Source organism: Papio anubis, chromosome 4, assembly GCF_008728515.1.
Source record: "Papio anubis isolate 15944 chromosome 4, Panubis1.0, whole genome shotgun sequence".
NCBI classification, from domain to species: domain Eukaryota; kingdom Metazoa; phylum Chordata; class Mammalia; order Primates; family Cercopithecidae; genus Papio; species Papio anubis.
Window position 1 is genome coordinate 167,044,036 of NC_044979.1, and position 5,666 is coordinate 167,049,701.

Sequence of the window (5,666 nt, forward strand, 5' to 3'; positions counted from 1 at the left end):
ATGTTGCCCAGGCTGGTCTTGAACTCCTGGGCTCAAGTGATCCTCACACTGCTGTTTCCCAAAGTGCTGGGATCACAGACGTGAGGGACCATGGCCGGCCAGGATTGTTATGAGATGAGAAAGAAGCAACGGATACTAAGGAATTAGCTCAATACCAGACACATAAAAGGTGCTCAAAAAAAAAACAGTCATAGTTCTTTTTGTTTTGTTTTGTTATTTATTTATTTATTTGAGACAGAGTCTTGCTCTGTCTCCCATGCTGGAATACAGTGGCACAATCTCAGCCCACTGCAACCTCCAATTTCCAGGTTCAAGCGATTCTCCTGCCTCAGCCTCCCGAATAGCTGGGATTACAGGCAGGCGCCACCACGCCCAGCTAATTTTTTATTTTTAGTAAAGATAAGGTTTCACCATGTTGGTCAGGCTGGTCTCGAACTCGTGACCTCAGGTGATCCACCCGCCCGGCCTCCCAAAGGACTGGGGTTAGAGGCGGGAGCCACTGCACCCGGTCTCTTTTTTAATTAAATGCCTTTTTCCTCCACAAAGTTTCTGCCCAGAAACACACCAGCCACTTCCACAGAGAAATCTTCCTGGCAACTGTCACAACTCCCTTTTCTTTCTATCCAGGGTACACATGGATTTGCAGCCAGACAACTGACTACGTCAAGTACCAAGAGAGGTCCCTGCAGATTGACCAAGCTTAGGCAGAAAATGTTCACACTGAAGCATAATTGAATTAGGCAGAAAAGCAAATGCCTGGCAGGTTGGTTGAGAGGGAGGCCAGAAGGGTCTGGGGGACTTCTTTGGGCAGCCAGGCCAATAATCAGGCAGCAACCACATAACGGGCCTTGCCTCTTCCCTCCCCGCAGAACATAAGGGATAATGGAAGGAGCTGCTCGTGAATCGTGCAGCTGCAGCAAACAGGCCTCCTGGGCCCCGAAAGCACTGCTACCCTTTTCCCCACTGCCTGTTATTGGACAAAGGCAAGATGCAATTTCCCTTCTTCCCAGAATATACAAGACAACTCTGTATCCTATCATAACTGGAATCCTCCAAATTACCTCTTTTCAGAGAGGCCCCATCCAACTTCCCTACAGAAACAACAGTGCTTCTCTCATATTCCAAAGAGAAGCACGTCCAAGATGTTTCTTGGAATGTTTCCTTGACTTTCTGCAAGAAGCAGGTCGTGTTTAACGGTGCCAGCTCCTCCTGCAGCTCTATTGTTAGGAAATGTCATTCCTGCCCCTGGGCACCCTGCCTCCCACCCAGATCTCAGATTCTTCAGGGCAGAACAGGTGCTTTCTCCCTGCATACTGCTTTCCTGGGCTTGGGAAAATGCAGAGCACATACTCAAAGGACCTCAGTGAAGGGCAGCACTGTCCCACAGAAGCACCAGGGGGACAGGGGGACTCTCTTCCCTCCTTGATAGTTGTATTAGTCTGTTTTCATGCTGCTGATAAAGACATACCTGCGACTGAGTAATTTATAAGAACAAAGTGCAAGGGACTCACAGTTCCACATCGCTGGGGAGGCCTCACAATCATGGCGGAAGGTGAAATGCACATCTTACATTGGTGTCAGGCCAGAGAGAATGAGAGCTGAGCGAAAAGGGTTTCCCCTTTTAAAACCATCAGATCTCGCGAGACTTATTCACTACCACGAGAACAGTACCGAGGAATCCACCCCCATGACTCAATTACCTCCCACCGGGTCCCCCCCACAACATGTGGGAATTATGGGAGCTACAATTCAAGATGAGATTTGGGTGGGGACACAGTCAAACCATATCAAGAGTCTATCAAAACAGTCCTTGTGGGCTTCAGAATTCATTAAGCAGCTCCTAATCCACCTAGTAGTCAACTAAGCTAAGGGAAGCTAAACTGAGATTCTCAGAGGAAAAACAAAGGTTCGTTCTGGATGGATATGGCTGAGGTCCCACATGCTAGGACAGGCCCCAGCATCTTCATCATCCCGTGGAGTGATATGCGGCTCCGAGGCCAGCATAAATCAGGACCAGAGCCACAGGCGCCGCCAGCCCACCAAGCCACAGGCTTGCCACAGCGCCATCCATCACACTGGCTAATACCAAGCTGCCTAGCCACCAGCAGAGTTGGCCACAGGGACAGGAGGGCTTGGTAACTCCGGCTGCCAAACAGCAGCATGTTTGATTTAGTATTATATTTTTCTCATGGATTTTTAAATTCAGATAATTCACCCCACATTCCTTTTATAGATGTATATATACACACTGCATAGAGGGAAGTTAGCCAAGTCTACACATGGCTGAGTAATCCAATTTCAATGACCTTGATGATCCTAACGTAAAGAAAGGCACTGGGCCTAAGTGGACCAGAGTCTGCAGTTCAGAGAAAGAGCAAATGCAGAGGCTTGGGAGGGGTAATGGGAAATGTGGCCAAGGACATCCCAGGAAGGACGGACAAGCTCCGAACCAACACAGCAGAAATGTGGAAGTGAAGCAATTTGTTCATAGAGAAAAGGGTGGACAATTAAGCCAACACTAGGCAACAGGCTCTGGGAGGAACTCGGTACCAGACAGAGTGAAAGCGTGTGTGTGTGTGTGTGTGTGTGTGTGTGTGTGTGTGTGTGTGTGTGTGTCAGAGACACAGAGAAAGAGAAAGAGAGATAAAGAGAGAGTAAGAGATACAAAAACTAGTGTTTAGGAAGATGGTTTACAAAGGACATGCCCAGGAAAATTTGAGAGTACTTCGTAAGTGCAAGGAAACTGAAAATGACAAAGAAAAAGAAGGGTCAGTGCTAACACTCAGACTAAAAATCCAGTGGCTGGAAGACTGGAGGTGATGCTAATAGAGATGAAGAAGTTGGAAGAGCAAAAACAGTGAGTTTGGGTTTCAGGTTGAACTTCCAAGATCGGCAGACCACCTTATAGAGGGCACATCCTAAGGTGATCGATCCCAAATGATCCATGTTTCTTACATAACCCCTCCCCTTGAAAGTAGGCAGGACATGACAAAATGATGGGATGTCACTCCACAGATGATATTTCATTATGTAAGACTTCATCTAAGTAGGCTGGGCCTTGAAAAAGCAAACTGCCGAGCTCAGGAGTTCAAGACCAGCCCGGCCAACATGATGAAATCCTGTCTCTACTAAAAATACAAAAAGTTGGCCAGGCATGGTGGCACACATCTGTAGTCCCAGCTACTGGGGAGGCTAAGGCATGAGAATTGCTTGAGCCCAGGAGACGGACATTGCAGTGAGCCAAATCGCACCACTGTACTCCGGCCTGGGCCATTTATTTCAAAATAACAACAACAAAAGAAAGGTTATAAGCGCCATGGCTATGACTAGCATCGAATTGCTTGCCGGTGTTTTAAGAAAGCCAGATACCTGGATTGGACTCTGGGGTGTTCTCCAAGGGACACCTTCGTCACACAAACTCTGTACTTCCTGGAATCAGTACAGCACTAAGTTACATGCACCAAATTATAAAAGACTTATCCATAATATTTTCTCACTGAAATTCTCAAGGCTTTTAATATCTCCAGAATATATTTTTCCCTTTCCCATAAGACTCAAAAGTAATAAAAGCTCTAATAAATCTACTACAAAGTCAGCACAAAAAGTAGAAGATGAAGAGGACTCTGATGAAGAAAGCGATCATGAGATGAGTGAGCAGGAAGAGGAGCTTGAGGATGACCCTAATATAGTCAAAGGCTATCAAGACCTGGAAAAAGCAGTGCAGTCCTTTCAGTACGATGATGTCCTGAAGACAGGCCTAGATATTGGGAGAAACCAAGCGGAAGATGCATTCTACAAAGGTGAACTCAAGCTGAATGGGGAAAAGTTATGGAAGAAAAATAGCATGGTCAAAGTGGGAGATACATTGGATCTTCTCGTTGGAGAGGATAAAGCAGCAGGAACAGAGACAGTGACGAGGATTCTCCTGAAAAAAGTGTTTGAAGACTGAAAGTGAAAAATAGAGTGGTGTTATGGCAGTGGAAAAACTTAAAGTTGCCTAGGAAGAGAATGTCTAAATAAATGGATTGCTTTTTAGCAATAAAGCTGCTTTTTAGTGGTAGAGGAAAGGGTCAACTGGAAAAGAAAAATAGAAAATTGCCATGTTGGAACTGCCCATGGAGGGGCTGTGTGGCAGGAACTGTGGGTGTCTACAGGTAGTGAGAATGGCCTCTAAGCACTGAGGTGACCTCCAGCTGACAGCCATTAAGAAGCCAGGGGGCAGGGCATGCGGGCTCACGCCTGTAATCCCAGCAGGGAGGCCAAGATGTGCGGGTAATGAGGTCAGGAGTTCACAACCAGCCTGACCAACATGTCAAGACTCTATGTCTACAAAAATACAAAAATTAGCTGGGGGTGGTGGCACATGCCTCTAGTCCCAGCTACTTGGGAGGCTGAGGCAGGAGAATCACTTAAACCTGGGAGGCAGAGGTTGCAGTGAGATTGCACCACTGCACTCCAGCCTGGGCAATAGAGCAAGACTCCATCTCCAAATAAATAAATAAATAAAATTTTAAAAATAAAAAAAAAGAAAGTGCAGTAAAACGAATACATTTCCATGGGTTAAAAAGGAAATGGACAAAAAAGGGGGAAAAATAAATGTGCTACAAAGACTGACATGACCTGGCCTGCTTGACCTCACTGAACCTTCTACACGCTCCTTGCTCAGCCTGGTCCAGGCACACTGGCCACATTTCTGTTGCTCCCACTCCAGCACAAGCTGTTATTACCTCTTCCCAGAATGCTTTTCCTCCATAGCCACATTTTCTTCCATTGTTTGCCCAAAGCCTTTCCCATAAATGCCTACCCTAACCAATGTATTTTTAACTGCACTTCAGTTACCTCATGAGCTGCTGTACTTTTATCCAGATCATTTATCAGCTTCTGCCATGCTATGAGATTTACTATTTGTTATGTTGATTGTTTTCTGTCTCCCCCTGCTAGAATGCAAGCTCCACAAAGACCGATTTTTGTCTGTATTTTTTGCTGATAAATTCCAAGAGTTCAGAACAATACATAGCACAAAACACGTGCTCAGGAAAATATTTACTGAATGGTTCAAGGCAGTCATTAAGCAATGAGATGGGTCTACATGTATTACTATGTAGTAAGATGCCCATGAGATTTCATAAGATTAAAAATTTTAACAGCATGTCAGAAAACAGCACGTGTACTATGATCTTTTTTATATATGTATAAAACAAAAACTCTCCTTTCCTAGCAATCCATTCCTGAAGTCTTAACATGGGCCAGAGCAAGGTAAGCGTTCACACAGGAAGGGGAGGCCATGGTGTCACTGAGTAGGGTGTCCAACCTGACCCAGCAAGGTGAGGAAGGGGCCATGTGGAACAGCAGCCCAGTACACGTGTCTGAGCCAAGCATGACAAGGAGGGCATCCACGTGAGAGGAGGTAGAGCCAGGAAAGAGAGATTGGTTACATGCATGCCAATTGACCAAATAAGTAAAGATATGAAGGATAATGGGCACCAGAGTTTTGCTTGCTGGAGAAGCCATTTAAATGTGGAAAAGGAGAAAACTAGAATGAACCTTGTGGAGCTGAATCAGAATTGAAGGCATCAATGTGAACTCATGTATGTGAAGATGTAACTCCCTAGTGAGCGTCTCGGGACAGTGACTCCCCAATAAGCAATGAGCACATCTTAAGCCCA

The 5,666-nt window shown here is 45.7% G+C and overlaps 1 pseudogene; it reads left to right on the forward strand.

Annotated features, from left to right (window-relative positions):
* The first annotated feature begins 3,219 nt into the window (after positions 1–3,219).
* Positions 3,220–3,949, forward strand: LOC101011377 (annotated as a pseudogene).
* The last annotated feature ends 1,717 nt before the right edge of the window (positions 3,950–5,666 follow it).